This window comes from Neopsephotus bourkii, unplaced genomic scaffold (genome assembly GCF_033783945.1).
Source record: "Neopsephotus bourkii isolate Nb327-2 ecotype Australia unplaced genomic scaffold, CSIRO-AGI_Nbou_v1 NB_1433, whole genome shotgun sequence".
Lineage (NCBI taxonomy): Eukaryota > Metazoa > Chordata > Aves > Psittaciformes > Psittacidae > Neopsephotus > Neopsephotus bourkii.
The window spans coordinates 135,359-152,635 of NW_026901910.1; the positions used below are offsets into that span (position 1 = coordinate 135,359).

The 17,277-nt window shown below is 57.6% G+C and overlaps 1 protein-coding gene across 2 annotated transcripts in view; it reads right to left on the minus strand.

Annotated features, from left to right (window-relative positions):
• BCL9L (BCL9 like) overlaps positions 1 to 17,277 on the minus strand; it is a 58,691-nt gene that overhangs the window by 37,033 nt on the left and 4,381 nt on the right. Inside the window, exon 1 of one of the 2 annotated variants that reach the window (XM_061368265.1) lies at positions 4,060 to 4,072. The exons of the other annotated variant lie outside the window; for it this stretch is intronic. The gene's annotated coding sequence lies outside the window, so the exon portion shown is untranslated. Of the gene's footprint in view, positions 1 to 4,059; positions 4,073 to 17,277 lie in introns of those variants that run through there. 2 annotated transcript variants of the gene reach the window in all.

The following is a 17,277-nucleotide window of genomic DNA, read 5'->3' on the forward strand; positions in this document are numbered from 1 at the left end:
CACCCTGCCTGGACACACACCAGCGAGCAAGGAACAGGTTCCCACTCATCTCTTCAGGGTGCTGCAGCCCATCATCCTCACGACGCTTTCCCCAGCGAAGGGTCACAGTCAGCATCAAGGCAACCCTGCCTCTTTGGGAGCTGTGTGTCCCACGCGCCAGAAGCAGCACCAGGAGTGTAAGGTGCAACTGTCCACATTCAAGCAAGCGGCCAGTCAGGAGGCCGACAGCAGCGCACCCACTTCCAAGGCTCAGCGCAGCCATGCTGAGGTGTCCCATGTTCACTCTCCAGGCTGCCCCTGGCACCAACAAGCACAGCTCTGCTGGCCAAGGACGCAGGGAGTGCGCTGGACTCCTGGCAAGCTGCCCCTCCGTAGCGTGGCTCTCCCTTAAATCAAAAGCAGGTGCCGGTGACACTAACTGCTTCCTCTACGCTGGCTCCTGCTGAGTACAGCCCTGTGGCAATGGCAAACGCCACCGCGAACTGGGCCCCATTAGAAGAAAATCCATCACTCTCTCCACCTTTGAGTTTCAAAGAAAATCAGGTAGGAGGAAAATAAAACCAGCTCCCCGTTCCCAGGAAGGGCCCACTGCCAAGCAGATGACCTGGAACAGGCACCACAGAAGGAGGAAGGGTGCATCGCATCCATGCCACGTGGTTTGGCTGGTGTTGCCTCCCGGGAAGAGGCCGAGGAAGGGCGCAATACAGGAACAGAAACCATCCCCACCAGCCTCGGGATCAGTTCCTGGGTACCTTCCACCCCAGGCTGCCAGGGGCAGTGCTCGCAGAGGGAAAGACAAACCAGAGGAGCAACCCCGGACCTGCTGGCAAGTAGCACACAGCTTCCAAACAGAACTCGAGCAGAACTAAGGAATGTCAGCTCAGGCATCCTCACCCCCTGCGCCACGCAGAGCTGCTGGAAACACACGACTGAGAAGCAAAGCAGCTGCGATGCTTCCTAGGCCCTGTGCTCCAAAACAGTGTGTGTGGTTTTCCACAGCTTCAGCACTACAAGAAACCTCATAGGGTAGTTTTATTCTCATGGAGATAACTAAATTCAGAACCCAAAGCTGCCATGGCCCTGGAAACACAGAACCGCTCAAGGTCACCAGAAAATACATTTGCAGTTGACATCTTCCTGGGAGGAAAGGAGAGCTGAGCTACACTGAGTCCTAACCTACATTAGACTGGGATCTGCCAGAAGAGTCACGATGGCAGTCCTCCTAGTACTTCGCTGATGCAGCTTAAATAACACTGACAAAATATTGCTGCACCTGTACATCATATCACTATGGTATCTGTCTTTCATTACATCACACATCCACACATCTATGTGCCACGTTTCCTGTTAAAAATGCCACAACCATGGCACAATGCTCCTGTGCTCCCCCTCATCCTGGGCAGGAACAGCAAACTTGTGCTTTTCTAAGGAGGGACTGACATAACCTCCAAGAAGAGGTCTGACTGGAGTCCCATCGCTCAGGGTATTTAAAACTGGTTGGAGCCCTATGGAACTGAAAGCTGGAAGCCAGCCTGTGCCATACCCCGGCAACAGCTAAACTCATTGTAGCAGCTGGAATACACAACACAAGATGTGCCAGCAAAAGCACACCTGGACCTCAGGGGGACACAAACACATCCTCAAGTGCTCCAGCAGCTAAGAACTTTCACTTTTGGCAGCAGTGAAGCCCAACACAATCACCTGAGGCAGTCCAGAGGCAAAGGCTATCCTGATGTCAACCCTGAACTGTACCAACAAGAGATGGGGCACAGGAAACGATCCCAGGACCCAGCTCGTACTTGAGGCTCTGCAACCTGTTGAAGACGAACCGGGTAAGCCACAAACAGTAACACCTCTACAGCAGTGAGAAGAGCCACCGGCTGGGACACAGCTGATGCTCCCGCAGCAGGAACCAAGAGCTACTGCTCCCTCCCGCACCCCTCCACAGCCAATGCTGCTGGGAGGAAAGCACAGTGCTCCAGCAGGAAAGAACAGCACTGGTGAGAGGGAACAGCAAGTATTTCCCCCCAGAACAGCAAGTACACAGGATGCTGCCAACGACTCAACAGAAAAGTCAAAGAGCTTGGACCTTATGGACTCTAAGCCATCACAAGCAAGGTCCAGCACACCCTTGGCAGCTGCCCTGGAACAGTGTAGCCCAGCGACCTCAGTACTTGCAGGTCTGTAATGGCCCAGCTGATACACACACCAGTCTGTCCCCTCCATCATCACACAGTGACCAGAGAACCACCTTCCAACAGCAGCATGGTGAGATGCAAAAGGTTGAGGGCTTTAAAGTACAAAGCATAACTGATTTACTCCCAAGTGAAACACAACTGTGGTTTTAAGTTTCTGAGTAAGTTCTCCTTTAGCTGCTGACTTCTATTTTTGCAGTGGGGGGGTCTGGATAAAGGAAAGGGACTTTCAGGGGCAGGGAGACACAGTAATTCCTCTGACACTGCACTGCAGAAAACACCCAACACCACAAGATGGATTTTCTTGCTAAGGAAGAAGGTACAGGCCAGGGTGGCAGGGAGGCACCAATCCCACCATCTGCCCAGCTAAAATAGTAAAGCACACGTTAAATAAAAACAGACAAAGAGGCTCTAGAGCATCTAGGGTGTGAACGCTCTGGAAAAAGTCTCCAGTGGAGTAGACAACTGCTGTAGGGCCAGCACACCAAAACACTCATCTTTCTACCAAGGAGAAAGAGAATCAGGCAGCAACATGGACCGGTGATTTCTGCACTAGCCCCAGCCTTGGGCGTGTATTCCATACCCATGTGGGGTGGCAGCCGGCGTTATCACAGGCACCAGAGCCAAAGGAGCTCCTGCTTCAGTACCGACACAGACTCGCCATGCAACTCTGGGCAAATCACTTCCTCCATGACTCACTTTTCTTATCCCTCCTGCCACCAAAGCAGCAGAACAAGACGCACACACATCCCTTCGCAGGGGCCTGGCGACTGATGGTGGAAGGAGCAGCATGTTGCTCCTGCGTGCCTGGCATGCAGCAGCACTTGGGCAGGGTAGCGAGCAGGAGCCACGTCTGCAGCACAGAGCCCGCAGGTCAGGACGTGCGGCAAGGCTCTTGCAGCCTGCGCTGCGGGGAGGTGCGTGGCCATCCTCCATGCCCTGCTCCCAGCAGCCCTTCGCCACCCACGACCAGGGCAGAGCTGTGCGACACTGCAGCCCGACACCCTGTCAAACAGCCCCGAGGCGCGCAGTCGCCACGCACAACACGACAGCCTGCCCTGTCATGTAGCATTACTTATGTGTTCAGATATGCATCCTTCTCACATTTCTACTCCAGCAAGTGGTTGCTAGCACAGCGGGGCGAGGACAAGTTCACCACCTGCTAAAGACATGTCCCTAGCACAACGCAGGGAAGGTTTTGTTACAATGGTTCCTTTCCGAGCGCAAAGAAAACACGTATGTGTGGCGTTTCCCCCTTTTCCTACGCACCGACCACACGCCTGGTTCACCTCAAGGGGGAAGAGAAGCTACCGAGGACACCCAAAGAGAGAGCTCTCCCCTAACACTTAAGACAGTCTCCAACAGGAGCATTAATTGAAAGCCCACGTGAAACGCATCGAGTCCGGACACAGGAATCCCAGCGGCAATCCTCCCTGGGGTTTCACATCCTCGGTAAAGACCACCGGAATGCAAGCAAGTTCTGTGCCTCTAGAGCCGAGCCCCACTCGAGGCTCTTTGGTCCTCGAGGAATTACCAGGGGCCACGTCGATGGGTTACGAGGACCCAGAACGCACAAGCCTAGCGGGAAGGGCCACGCGGAGCGGAGATGTCCGAGGCAAGCGGGAGCGCTGACAGCACGGCCCCGGCCGGCGGAGCGGGGAGGGGAGGGGGGGGCGCCGGGCAAGCCGAGCCGGGGCCGCCCCCCGGGAGCTGCAGCGCAGCGGCTTCCCGCTGCCCGGGACGGGCTCGAACCGCGGCTCCCGGCGGCGCCCCGTGCCCCGCTGACAGCCCAGAGGCGGGGCGGGGGGACACGGGGGAGCGGAACAATGGGGCGGCGGCCGCCCGGGCCCGAAGGGGCACTCACCTCGGCGGCGGCGGCGGCGGCGGCGCGGCTCAGGGCAGGCCGGGCGAGCTCGCCGGGGCGGCGCGGCGCGGCTCCGCGGGCTGCTGAGGGCCGGCCGGCGGCGCGGGGCCGGCGGCGCGGGCCGCGCTCATGGCTCGGCCCCCCGCCGCGGGGCGCGGGGCCGGGGCCGGCGGCAGCGCTGCCGGCGGAGCCCCCCGCCCCGCCGCGCCGCTCCTTCCGCCGGCGCCGCCGGCGGCTCCAGCCCGCGCCCGCCGGCGGGGGTGGGCGTCCGGCCGCGGCGGGCCCCGGCTGCCCGCCCGGCCCCGGGCCGCGGGCGGCTTCCCCGCGCTGCGGCGGGCGGCCGGGCGCGGGCGGCGGGCTGCGGAGCCGGCGGGCGCAGCGGCCCGGGCGCGGGCGGGGACGCCGTGGCGAGGGGCGAGGCGCTGCGGGTGCCGAGTGCTCCTTTCTCCGCCGGAGCCGGAATAATCATTTGGAGAAACAGGATCATTCACTTTCCTCCGAGCGCGGAGCCAGCCGCTGCCCTGTCAAAATAAAAGCCCCGCGCGCTGATTAACCGCTTCCTGGTCGCGGGCGCTGCGCCGGCCGCCCAGCGGCCTGCCGCGGACCAGCACCGGCACCCGCGGCTCCCCGCGGCACCACCGGGGCTTGTCCCACTCAACATCCCCTTGCCCGGCTTCACCGGCCCGCGGGCCCCCAGTTCCAGCCATGCTGACACCCTGCACATCACGCTCTGGAGCCTCGCTCAGCCGGGGCCATCCCGCACCCGAGCCGCTCTCTGCCGTGCCTCCAGCAGCACACGCATAAGGGCTGGCCCCAGCCCCGGGAAGGGCAGCACTATACTGCCTTCACCGACAGCCACCCCCTTCCCTGAGCAACGGCCTCCATCGACAGCGGCACTCGGGTGGGGGTGCCGAGAGAGGCAGATGGGAGCCAAGGAGCAGGAGGATACAGGAGCTGAGGTGCTAGGGATGGCTGCGCGCAGGCTCGGGGGAAGCAGCATACAACTCACACACACCGTTTGCTGCATGCAGGAGCACAAGCAGCCCTCGGCCGAGCTCCGACCCAGTTGGCTGCCCGTGCTCCCCTGTCTACTCCCTGCCCCGGCAGGCAGACAGGAACCGCACAAGTGCGCACATCAGGCTGCCAAGACAGTCCTGATCCCGGCAGCGTCTCAACCAGGACGTGTCACCTTCCTGCCTCACCTCGGGGCGGGCTGGGGAGGGAGGACTGGAAGCAGGGACCGCCTGGCAGCGTCCCCAGTATTGCAGAGCTAAAGGGAATGCGGGGACAAGCCATCATCCCTCCGGTGGGAACGGGCGGCCCTCCCCTACGATGGAAACGAACCGGCCGCCCCCCCTCTCCCCTCCCGCACCGCTGCAGCCGCCAGACCCCAGTCGCTCGCCCTTCAGCGCCTCGGACCCCCCGGGAAGCAGCAGCGGGAACGGGGAGGGCCACAGGGACGCACACACACAACCGTTCCCATTCCTGTCCCTATCCCATCGCCGGGAGCGCGCAGGCCGTGCGGCAGCGCCCCCTGCCGAACCATGGCGCGGGCTCCCGACGGGGCGGGGCAGCGCGCGCCTCGCCCCGCCCCTCCCCGGCAGCAAAGCGGCGACGTGTTCCCACGCTGCCACCGGCCCCGGTACCCGCACCGCGGTACCCGCACCCCGCCGGGGTCCCGCAGGCAGCGCCCAAGCCCCGCTGAGGCACCGCAGCTCGGTGCCCGCAGCAGACGGGCAGAGCATCCTTCCAGCCACGTCCGGTGCAGAGGGGAACGGCTCATGCGGAGCCACCTGCCCTCCGGCCGCCTCGCCCTGCGGCCTCTGGGCTCTCTACATCACGGCCCTCGGCGTCCCTCACTGCTTGCGTACATGAAAGCGGCACAACGAGAGCAGCGAAGGTCAGCGGTTGGAGGAGCCGCTGCCGGCTCAGCGCTGAACCTCTGCCTCTAATTAATATCTGCCAGGCGAGCTGCCCTCCCAGCGCTTGACTCCGGCTCCCAGCCTCCCGTTCCCGCCTCCATCATTACGCCCACACTAGGAAAGACAGCAGGGGAGGGGATGGGGAAGCGGAGTCCTCGCATTCTCCAAAGCCTCCCTCTGCCAACACCACCAGCGTGACTGCAGCTCATCCTGTAGCTGCCTGGTACATCGACATGTAAGTAAGCCACTGGCCGAGGAGCCCAGACTGGCTTTTACCTGATAGGATAAACTGGATTGAAGGAAACAAGCCCGGGGCTGTAAAATGCCTGTTTTGGGAGCAGCTGTCTGCTCTGCAGATCCACACAGGTACAAAGTAGGATCTGGTGGCAGCTTCAGTGTTAAATCCACAGACCTAGCGCACAAATTCATCCCGTGTTTCCCCAGAAAGGCAGAGGTCCCACCAGGAGATTGAAGAGGCTACATTACTGCTACAGGTAGACTCTGACCTAAAAATGGCTTTTCAGTTCTCCCCATGCTACTCTGGTCCTGCCCATCCCACCGTGGTCCTTCCCCTCCCTAGAGAGGCTCGGGCCAGTGCCCTCCTCTCCCCTCAGACACTGGCACAAATCCTGCCCCGCAGCCTCACAAGTCCCTCTGTTTGTGCCTTCACCTCCCTTGGGCTACCTCGGAAGGTCTCAATCCCACTTCTGTTTTGATGGCATCACAAAGCCATCGTTCAGGGAACGAGCCAGCCCAGGAGAGGCCCCAGGCCAGTGCCCAGTCCTGCAGCCAGCGGGGGAAGAATGGACTCCCTCATTTCGTGCTTGCTGGAGTTTGCGCAGGGCGGATGCCAGCAGCGGTGAGGAGCCTGTGCCACCACGGCTGAGGCAGCCTGTGCTGTGCCAGACAGACCTGGATGGAATCAGGAGGGCCCAGCTTGGCTGCTCTGCTCCTTTCAAATGGGATCCCAGCCTGCTTCCTCCATGCTAACTTATTAACTGTCACACCTCTAGCAGGCCAAGACCATTCACCCAAAAGAACCCAGGAAGCACAAAGACAGCACATCAACCTATGTAGCCAGACAGTCTCCTGCTCAGCATCCTCTCAGCAGAGCTGGGCCCTGGCCCCCTGCCATACACTGGGGTTTTCCTGTGCTGCGATCCTAAAGGCAAAACGCAGCCTGCGCTAGAGCACCAGAGCAGAATTTAATCAAGCTAAGCCACCCTCTTCCCACACGGAAATATGCTGCTGCAGCCCCAGCACGGCTGACACACCATCGTCTAGCAAAGACAACTTCTGACACAGTTCCAAGATCACAAAGACATTGAGGCTTGGGATTCTGGATGCCTTGCTGGTTTTGACACATCACATGCACTCATAATACCCATGCAGGCACAGGCACAACACAGCTCTTCAATCCTTCTCTTCCTGTAACTCCTGGGCACTCTGAACATTAGACTCATCTTCCCACCACATCAAATGCTCACTGTAACCCAGGGGAGGCCATCCTCTATCTGCTGCACACAGTGGTGCTGGGATGCTGGTATGGGAGAAGAGCCTAACTCCTACCACAGCCTGGCCTGGGGTGGCCTCTGCTACCTGCTCTAGCTGTGTCTGCACCGGTCTTTGCACAGGGCCCTGCAGAGGTGTTTGCTTTGCTGTCGCGGTCTCAGCCCAGTGCTGCTGTCCAGAGCCGCCCCAGTGAGCAGCAAACCAAGGAAAGGCTGGGTTCTACCGGTGCTGGAGCTGGGAGAGAGCCTCTGCCCCGCCCCCTGGTAAGCCAGGAGAGGGACGGGACAGACCGGCGAGCCAGCTGCCAGCAGCACCTGCGAGGCGCGAAGGGTTAAACCCTCGATTAGCGAGGCCACCGGCGTGATAAACGCGGCCACCGCCGGGGCCGGCGCCTCCCGCTGCCGCCCCGGGCTCGGAGGCGAGGACTCTTATCCTGATAGGGCTCCTTCCTCCGAGCGCGGTTCGGGAGAGCTGCGCGGGCAGGGCCGGCTCGGGCGGGCAGCGCGCGGCGCACAAAGCCCGCAGAGCCCGGCGGGAGGGACCGGGGGGCAGCGCTCCCCCCGCAGCGCCGAGTTCCCGTTCCCGGTGGCATTCGCGCCCGGCCGCGCAGGCCCCACACGGGCGGGCGGCGGGGGATGTCGCGGCCGTGCATACAGGCAGGCGGAGGCAGCGCAGCGCAGTGGAGCCTGGCTGCTGCGGCCGCGTTCCTCAGCTCCCGCTCCGCGCCAAGGCCGCGCTGTGCTCCAGCAGCTTGCCCGCAGCCCGCGGGTGGCCTGTGCCGCTCTGGTCCCCGCCTGCCAACGCACGTACAGCCCCGGCCATGGACACCTCGTGCACACATGCCAGTGACGGGTGTGGGAGACTGTGTCGGCGCAGACACGCTTTCTGCGGGCATGCACAAGCACAAGCACGGCAGAACACAGCAGGGCACAGGGGTGCCAGCCCCGAGCTACACTGCAGCCAGCACCAGCATCGTACGAGGAGATAGCCAGGGAAGGCGCGAGAGCGGCTTTTGCTGTCCATACTACTAGTGTCCTAAAGCAGGACTAGGAATGGAGTAATCCCTCCCTTTGACTTACTTACTCAGTGCTTTCATCTCCAGACGGCTTCTGGAGGCTTGGTCACTGCAGACACTTGTGCCCTATGTTAGTAAGTCACAGAGCAGAGATCAAGGAGAGTTTTGAGGAAGGTCGCAAGCCTACCACAAATTCAGTTTTAGTCAATGCTTCTATTAGTGTTTGGGGTCACTCGAAATCACCGCTCTGTAAATGAGGTCATGATAGGAAACACTAGCGAGCTGCTGTCACCTGCACTAACACTCTAGCGACTGCTGGGCTGGATTCATTCATCCCGTGTGCCACACACACCATGAGGAGTCTGGGACAAGGAAAATGTCCTTCCTGCCAGGACCACCCAACCCCTGCCCAAGTACTTGTTGCTTGCATTTCTGTTCAGTTTCTCCCTCCCTCAAATGCCATTGTCACTGGACATCCATGCTATTGCCTACAGAGGGACAAAGAGCGCATGGGGTTAGGGTCAGGGTTTGCTTCTCCAGCCCTGCGCATACCCTGCTGCATGGGCCGAGGGGGACACAGGATGGGGAAGGGTCCCAGTCTGCCGGCCCCAGGCCACCTCCGACCCCCGGCCTGGGACACGCTGGGGGCAGACACAGGAGCCCGGCGGCACCCCCTGCCTGCGGCCGGCGCGGGGCTGCCCGGGGGCTCCGGCAGCGCGGGGCGGGACGCGGCGGCGCCACCTGGCGGCACAGCGGCCGTGGCACCGCTGCCGGGGCTCCCCCAGCAGCAGAGCAGGGCAGGCCCGGTCCCTCCTGCGCTCCCAGCCCGGCGCAGGTCCCGCTCGCCGCCGCTGCCCCCGGGAAAAGCGGGGTTGTTCCGGCCGCAGGCAGACTTCCCCTGGAGCAGCCGAGCCGGCAGAAGCGCTAGGAATCACATCACCGGGTGGGGTTTATCCCTGCTTGCCCTCTCAGAGGATGCAAAGGAGATGCAGTGATCTCCAGGGCTCTGCATGACAGAGCAGCGGCACGTGCATAGCAGAAGGGGATGTTTTAATTAAGAGGAAAAGGAGACACTGTGGCTCCAGTGAAAAATGCCAAACAGAGCTTTAGCATCCAGGCACCGGAGTGCGGAAATGGATTTCCACAGCATGCAATACATCTTCATCCCTTCTAGAACACGAGGCGCCCGACAAACCCTCCATCCCTGCTGCAGCAGTGCCTTACACTGGCTCCTGAACCACTAAATCTCACCTTCCATCACAGACAGCCCTTCTTAAATACCTGTGTACAGGTGCCTTCACCCACTTCACATCTGCCCTTTATGCAGTATGAACACCAAGAGCCAGGCATCAAAACCTCTTGACTCTCCAAGGCAGAAGGCAACACGAGGGGTTGCGGGAGAGTTCTGTGTCTGCAGGAAGGGGCCAGAACACCAGACACAGGGGCTGACATGGGGTCATTCAGATGCCAACGTGCTTGGCTGAAACAAAAATCAGAGGCAGGAACTTGGTTCGGACAGGTACAGCTTGAGGGAGGCTGCCAGAGCCCCACTGGCTCTCTAGCAGGGCAGCTATGCAGGGTGAGGAAGTGTGCTGCCCAGAGAGGTGAGGCTGAAGCAGCCTGGCTGCTAGCCCCACTACACGTGGGACCAACTAATAGGAGAACCTCCTAAGAAGGTGCTTGTGGAGCATCTCCCCTCTGCCACTGCCCCTTCCTCCTCCAAATCCAGCCTCTCTCCCAGTTTTAGCAAATATGCTGTATTGGAAAACACCAAAGTGCAGCTACTTCAGCAACAAAGCCACCAGAAGACAATTCGTTAAGGTGTAGGATCGCAATTGTTTGCAACTTTCTGTGCATGCTCTTAATCTACCAGGGCAAGGCATGATCGTCCTGAACATAACAAAAGGCAGCAAGAAGGTGACAGTGCAAGAGCTGGAGCAGCACTTCCTCCCTTACTGCCCCTCATCCCTGCAGCACTCCTGACACCAGCCTGGGCTCTGCAGAAACAGGCAGGAAAACCCCTCAGCTACACAGAAGAGCTGAGCAGGTACCACCCTGGTGCTCAGAGAACTCAGAGCAGAAGAGACCCTTGGGGTGAGCGGGTGGGCTCGTGGACAGTGAGGGTCCAAGACTCCCTTTCATAGCCGTGGGATGCAGAAATGACCAAGCTAAAGGCCACATAAGCAGAATTATTTCACCCAGCCCTTAATGGTCTTGCTGTATTTCCCCAGTTCCTCTCTCTAACTGCTGCCTTCATCCTGGTTATCAGAAGCCTTGTGAGCTTCCCCATCCTCTGACAGCCACAGCTCTGTGTCCAAGCTGGAAAGGGGAAAGAGACAGGGGGAAAGGGAGAAAGGAGTTTTTCCAGAAGCCAATGAAATGCAACTGTGAATATAGTTCCCATGGTAACAGCAGGATCCAGGGGAAGAAAAGGGAACGTAAATCGGATTATCAAGGGGATGAAGAGGGAGGGACGAGTGAACCAGTTGCATCCTCCAACCCAGCCAGGCTGCTGGAACAGCACCCATAGTGTGTGCCTGAGCACCGTGTCCCCTCCACACCTCAGCTCCTGCACAGAGAGCCCCCTTCGCCCTGCACCACAGTCACCCCATGGGGTGAGGGCCCCACAGTGCCAGGGCTCAAGGCAGGAGTCCTATCATCACCCCCCAGCCCAGAAACTTTCCCCTCAGTGGAGCAGTGCCCTGTAATTGATGCAATATATTACTTTCACTGCCTGACATCATAACAGCAAATGAGGAGGAGGCTCAAAAATGCCCTGAACATCAAAAAAAATCAAAGAGAAGTAACTCATGAGACCCAAGATTTATGCTCCTCCACTCACAGGGGAAACTGAGCGCTCCTCCATGACATTCTAGCAAGGACTCGTGAATACAATGAAATCAAGGCGGCTTTCAACAAAGCCAGGAGAAGCACAGCAACTCACATCCGATGGATTTAAAGCAGCACATCCGACAGCAGCAGAGCCTGTTCCAGGAGGGCTCCCAGGCCTGGGAACAGCCTCCCCAGCCTGAGAAAGGACTACAGCACCTTGGCTGCTCTCCAGATCTGGCTGCTCGCTGCACACTCTCCCTGCTGGTGCTTCCCAGCATGGAAAGGGTTAAGTCTCAAAATCACCTCCTGGGGCTTTGCTGCTTCTTTTCTGCTCTGTTTTATTTCGTCAAACAGAGATCAGCTGCCTGGGTCTGGCCTGACCTCCCAGTAGAGCCCACAGCCGCCCTCTCTGCAGCACAGGCTGCCTGCTTGCGGAGGGGGCGCAGCACAGGAGGGACACACGCTTTTGCTGCTGGAGCCCTTTTGGAGAAGAGCATGAATATTTCATGACAGGGAGAAGATGCTTCAGCAGCATCATGCAGATGCGGATTCGCGCGGTGCTGTCAGGGACACAAAGGCCAGTCTCCAGATCAGCGCTCTGCAGTGCCCAGGAGCCCACCGAGAAGCCCCCCAAGGGTAGAGGGGCAGCCCTGTCAGTCCCCAGTAATCCTCTCTGAGAACGCTGCTCTGTCCCCAAAGTACAAGATGTTACCAGGCCGTCACTCGCAGGTTTCAAGGAAGGCACAACATGCAACTGGAACCAGCGAAGGCATCTCTAGGGGGGGCTAGACTGCACTTGTACAACCCCTATAGCCGCCCTTTGATTCAGGCACTCCACACAGCTTCCTCTCTGCAAAAGGAGAGCAAGATTGGAAATCCCTGTTTTGGCTCTCGGCAATATGTAGAGCGTGTCCTCTCTAAGGGTCTCTGAGTCTGGCATAAAAGGAGCACTTGTGTCTCCAGAGCATGTGTAGAGGGCAGAAAGGAAATGGGCTGAGCAGCAGGAGGCAGGACTGCCCAGAGCGGGGCTAAGCTCACCCCGAGCTCTGAGGGGTACAGTACCTGAGCGTGCTTCTAGCAGCAATCCTATGGGGAAGGATGGACTGGCCATCCTGGTTCAAGTCCCCCAGAATCCAGCCATGCAGCACTGATGCCAATAGGAGGAAGGAGCAAGATTTCAGGAGCGGGGGCCTGTGCAGGACCAAAGCTCTGGAATTTAATGGAGACAAAGCTGCTACACTTGTCTTGGACGTGAATTTGAGTGGCAGGTGTTTGTTACTGCCAAGCCGTTTTCCCTCAGACCCAGTTCTTCCACTTGAGGTTGAAGCGTCCAGCACTGACAGTGCATCTGTTAAGACTGGCTCTAGAAACCAAATGTTCTTGAAAACAGAGAAACAAGCGGTGCTTGCCCTGCACTCCCAGCCATCCGGCTTCCAGTACCACAGGGAAAAGCCACACGGAGCAGCCCACATGCGCACAGATGACCCCAGAGAGGCCACGTTCACAGTACCCCTCTGTGTGAAAGGTGCAGCAGGCTGAGGAACACGGAGAAGATCCCCAAGGCAGGCGGAACTCAGTGAAGGGGTGGCACGACAATGCCAGGATCACCTCTACTGACAGCATAAGGCTCCAAGGAAAGGTCCTGCAGAAGATCTGCGGGAGGGCTCCCAACTCCTCTCCCCCTTTGTGTTTTCTTTTTACAACCACCTTTCTGTCCTGCCTCCCGTGGCAGCTACCTTGGGCAGAGCAAGCAGCCTGCTGCTGCAGAAGGACCCTGCACCCAGGGTCACCACAGACTACAAGCACTGGAAGCGGCCATCCCTGCAGACAGAGGAACATGATCTTCCTCCAAGGTCACGAAATCTTTTCCTCAGAGGAAGTGGAAAAAAAGCCAACAAAAAAGAAAAGAGAAAGGCCAATGCAGCCTCCTCACTTGACTCCCTTTAATTAGTAACCATCTGGTTCTGAGAGGAGCTGTCAACCAATGTAGAGCACTTGGCAAGCTTCCTCAGCTGCTGCTCTCCTAACATCAGTTCTTCTTGGAAACGCTTTAGGCCTCAAGATGCCAGAAGGAAATGAAAAGAAAGGCAAAAGAGTGCAGGAGTGAAGCAGGAGAGTGGGGATGCGCTATAACCCAGGGGACCGAGCGGGGCATTCCCTAGTGCCACTGCCAGGTCAGGGAGCAAATGCTCCGGCCGGCCATGCAGGAGGGACCTCATGCACTGTGTTCCAAACAAGCTGCTATAAACCCCTCACATTGTCTGGAACGCGGCCTGCTCCATGGCCAAATTCCCACTTCGGCAGTGACTTTCTATCATCTTCCCTAATTCCCTCCCTCACTTTAATGTCTTCTTTGTCCCAGCCACGCTGTGCCTGCCGTAACATGCGCCCCTCCAGGCCAGGGTTCATCACAGACACTGGACACCTTACAAACCCCATTCACTGTGCTCCAGGAATGAGCGCAGCGGGGTCTTCCTCGCGTCCCGCCCTGGCTCTGCCCCATGCCACGCTCTGCTCAGACAGAGCTGCTCTGCTCCTCTGGGGAGCCACACGCGCAAAGGGAGAAGCCACACGGGAAGCAGAGCTGAGCTACAGCACTTTTGTGTTCACCGCCTGCCTCATTGACATGCAGCACATGGCTCCTGCAGCTTCTACATTACTCCTTCCTGACTCTGGGACCTTGCCTGTGAGTCAGAGGCTTTGCACATTTGCTTTCCCTGATCCCTGTGAGCCCCCAACACACGGCAAACTACATTTTGAACAGCCCTTAATAGCTGCATGCAGACAGCCTTCTCACTTTGCAAAGAAGCAGTCATGCCTTGCTCCCCTAGACAGCATCACGCTCACACAGACCACGACCACCACCCTCTGCAGTACTCTCATGTGAGCAGGTACATGCGACTGCCCTACACTCACCCCCCTCTATTCATTCCCAGCCCGGCTCCCATACAGTGCTTCAGCTCCTTTTGTTTTCTCCAGAGCCATGGTAATGGGGTACAGGCACAGCTGAAGGAGAGCAGGATTCCCATGTTAAACACATTAATACCCCTCTACAGTCAGGGCAGGTATTTCCCAATGCTCTTCCACACATCTGTCTTATACGGCAAAAGAGTCCAGGATCCAAACCTAGGAGATCCTCCCATTACAACTGCCCCGGCATCCACTAGCCTGCCAGAGCAGCAGAGCTGTCATCTCCTTGACGCCTGCCCCCTGTCACACCCGCTTCTTTTAAGACCATGGAGTGCACTGGTCTGACACTCTAGGCACTGAAAATCCCCATGCAGGGAACAGGGAGGCTGCCAGGCAGGCCACGGAGAAGCACATGCGTGTCATCAGGCCTGGAGCATCTCTCTGTGTCTCAACACAGCCAATTTACCCCAAAGACCCGAACACAAGAGGCTGTGGGTACCGTTCCTCCTTCCGGTTTCCCAGCCTTGGCTGGGGAGAACAAAACTTCTCCCTTACAGTAACAAGTATCAGTACAGTAACTTTCCGCTCCACGCAGCAGGAGCTGCCACACAATACTTCCATCTTCCCTGCTTTTCCTCCTTGCCTATTAGCGTTGTGCAAAGTGCCCAACTGCCAATGCCAATGAGACTTCAGGCAGAAATCCATCTATTTCTCCCCTCCTGCTCTTAATTAACATGTGGCCTTTAATTACATTTCCCATTTTCATGGCAAAATATGTCTCTGTCCTCAACTTGCCCCTCCCCAAGATCATTACAAGAGCTCTAATCATCATCATCATTCATCTACCTGGAGAGCAAGGTGGGGGCACCTGCTCCATCTTCCCAAGCTCCTCCATCCCACACCTAGCCCCAGTCACTCATTCCTTGGAGAGCCACAAGCCTCGGTCCTGTGCCAATGGAGAGGGGTGGAAGCACTGCTAACAGGCTGGCACAACATATTGCCAGGGCTGCGGAGTGCCTGCAGGCTTTGGCTGCACCAGAAGACCATGCAATTCAAGGCTGAACAGAGAAACAAAGGGAATTCGGGGAGGTATTAGGAATTCTCTTGCTTTCAAAGGTCAGGATGCATCACCCTCCTGTTGAACCAGCTCTATCTCACTACCTAGCAAAGGTGCAGCAAGCAGTGGTAGGAAGCTGTGCAGTAACAGCTGGTTCACAGACCTATGCGGTAAAAAAAAAAAGGGAAAACTGTCTAACCAACCTCCCCATTTACATGGATCCACCACCTGGAAGTCACCTCAGTAAATCACAAAGCATCCATTCCCTGGGAAAAGGTGAAAACTGAGGAATTCTTCCCTATCCAGCCAGCCAGGAGCAGGTGAGGAGCCAGTATCATTTACTCAAGCATGGACCTTGACGCAGCCAGGCTTTCATGAAGCTCATGTCTAAAGGCAACAAACTGCTGCCACTGTTCTCACAAGTCTGGGAACCTCATTCACATGCAATCTGTCACGGCAGGGAGAGAACTTGACCTTGGATTTGCAAACTCGAGATCAGAATCAGCTCTCAGACCTACTCTTTTCTCTGAATGTGCACAATTCACCAGTCAGGGGCGGCTCTGGCCACTCACAGAGGTCCAGGAGTGAGACTTTCCTTAGTGCTTACTTCACACCCCAGACTTTCAGGGCTCCTCGAAGGCAGTCCCCATCCTTCCCCGCAGGACACGGTAAGGTGACACTGAGTATGAAGCTCCACAGTGTTTGCTTTAGCCTGCAGACAGACTGAAGACTGGGAGCTGCCCACCTCTCCCGTGGCGGAGGTCTGAAGAATTATCACTACTTCACAGAGCAGACATGACATCAGGCTCCTGGGACAGAGACAGTAACATAGGGGCAGCACTGAAGCCATTGCAACACAAAGGAGTTACATGAAGGACTTAAAGCATGGCCCAGAGTCCTCAAAGCAAGGACTGCATGATCCATACACGGAGCTACAGGCACCACGTGTAACTCGGACAGCAAGAGCTCCCAGCAGAGCTCTGTGCATGGGCAGCAAGCACACCACGACCACAGGGGACATCTCTGCTGCGCACAGAAACCCACATCCCTTCTAAATAGACCAACGATGCAAGAAAACCAAGTAGCTGCGTGAGCAAGAGAGCATGGCCGAGCGTGGCAGAAAGGAGACGATGTCTCTTTAAATGTGACTAGAGTGTTGTCAATGGATCTGCCACGGTAGAGGAGTTAATCCCCCCCCAGCCCCTCTCAGCCACTGTGATGGGATAATTAGATGCGAGGGCTCAGCGCAGATGATGCTCCAGTTGCTTAGCAACTAATGGTTTCCACGGCAACGGCAAAGCACAGCCTTCGGAGCAGTTAAGTGAGCAGTGCAGCAGGGCAGGGAAGGATGCCTTAAACTCCTGCACTGATCCTCTCCTCCAGAATCACTCCGAGGCCTTGAGGTATTCGGGGAATGAGGAGGGGGTGCCTTAAAGACACAACATCCCTGTTTTACCCACAGTAAAATTAAAAGGTTTGGGGTTTTAGACTAAATATTCCATGGCTCGGTCCTCTTCATCTCACTGATTCTCTACCAGCAGGGTGAGGGAGGCTGAACCACAGAGTGATCTTATGCAAAGGCACATGCCCTCATACATGGGTCACCACAAGCAGCTGAATGTGATTCCAGCATCAGCAATTCTTGCACCCAGGTGCACCCACACCCACACCCACACTAATGTATTTATATTTTCAGCACTGTCCCTTAAGAAGCCATGTACAGGCATCCAGCCTGGCTCTGAACCAGCAGCAGCAGGAGGTTTCCTCTTGATTCTGCAGCTCTGCAACGTGCACAGAAGTGACGAAGGCCATAAAACACGAGGAGTCTCACCAGAATTACAGAGATCAGATTTATAAACTGTAGCCCAAGTCTGTCATCTGGTACTTCCTTCAACATGACCAATTCCTACTGCTTTATTACCGCTGCTTCCTGCACCGAGTCAGCATCCCACTGCTCCTGACATCGCAGC